This window comes from Cebus imitator, unplaced genomic scaffold (assembly GCF_001604975.1).
Source record: "Cebus imitator isolate Cc_AM_T3 unplaced genomic scaffold, Cebus_imitator-1.0 Scaffold401, whole genome shotgun sequence".
Classification (NCBI taxonomy): domain Eukaryota; kingdom Metazoa; phylum Chordata; class Mammalia; order Primates; family Cebidae; genus Cebus; species Cebus imitator.
Window position 1 is genome coordinate 1,701,339 of NW_016107716.1, and position 1,471 is coordinate 1,702,809.

General features: G+C 40.4%; 1 protein-coding gene across 2 annotated transcripts in view; it reads left to right on the forward strand.

Annotated features, from left to right (window-relative positions):
• RAB9A (RAB9A, member RAS oncogene family) overlaps positions 1 to 1,471 on the forward strand; it is a 22,158-nt gene that overhangs the window by 18,412 nt on the left and 2,275 nt on the right. The window lies entirely within an intron of this gene.

Genomic DNA, 1,471 nt, shown 5'->3' on the forward strand with positions numbered 1-1,471 from the left:
AAAAAAAAGGGCAGAATTCCTACATGTTACTGAAGTGTTCAGTTACACTGTAGTGGCTCATGTTGCTTATAACCAGGAGACAGCCAGATAATGTTTACTGCAGTGATTTTATAATTTCATCCTTGTCAGTGTAACAATTATGGTTCATGTCTTTATTGCCTTCCCATTGAGGGATTCATAATACTTACTTTCCGATTAAGGTTAATGACTAAATTTGCTCTAGAGCTGTGCTCTCCACCACAGCAGTTGGCTCATTAAATGTGGCTATTTAGTTAAAATTGAATAAAATTTAAAATGCAGTTTTTCCCTTCCGTCAGCCACATGTCAAGTGTTCAACAGTCATACGCAGTTAAGTGGCTGCTATATTGGACATTTCCATTGTTGCGTAAAATTCTCTTGGACAATGCTGCTCTAATGGTTACCTTCTTATATACATTTTAGTATACTTAACAGCCATTTAATGCCAAAGTATTTACAGATTAAATGATACAATCTGATTTGAAATAACTGGGGAGAAGGGAGAATTGGAGGGGTTATGGAGGAAACAAAATTTGCCATAAGTTGATAATTGGTGAAGCTGGGTTTAGAGTTCATGGGAGCTCACTATATTGTATTCATTATATAGAAATTTTATATATTTTTTAAATTTTCCACAATAAAAATGTAAACCGAAGGATTAACCGGGAACTGTGTTCCCACCAGCATCTAGAAGTAGATGTCTGTCAACAGGCATCTGAAATCTCACCCCTACAGGCTGGCTCTAGTAGTGTAGGAAAGTTTTTAATCCTGCCACAGGACTTCTAAAGAACACATATAGTACCACATTTTCGTTTACGGTTTATTTCATTCCACCTCAAAACACCCAAGTAGTGGCACAGTCTAATGTTTGTCAAGTGTTTAAGAACTGCCCCAGTGAATCTTGTGGGTAGAATGTGCTAGATTATATTAAAGTAAAACTTCCACTGCTGCTGACATTAATTTGAGCAAATTAAAAATAGTATTCTTAATGAAGAGAATAAAGTTGATTTACTCAGTGGTTGGTTTATATTTTATTTCGCAGCCAGATAAGTCAGCTTCTGTCGCTGGCTTTTCCTGGTTAACAGCACCTGTGTCTGCAGAGAGAAAGGGCAGGGGTGGAGGGAGTAGTGGAGAAAGTCGCTGGCACCAGAGAGGCCATCAGTGAACACCATCACTGTGCACTGAAGGGCTGTTTGAAGTTGTTGAAAGAAACATGTGGGCCAGGCATGGTGGCTCACACCTGCAGTCCCAACACTTTGGGAGGCCAAGACACGTGGATTGCTTGAGCCCAGGAGTTTGAAGCCAGCCTGGGCAACATGTTGAGACCCTGTGTCTACAAAAAGTAGGAAAATTAGCAAAGCATGGTGGCGTGCACCTGTGGTTCCAGCTACTTGAGAGGCTGAGATGGGAGGATTGCTTGAGCCTGGGAGTTCAAGGCTTCAGTAAGCCAAGA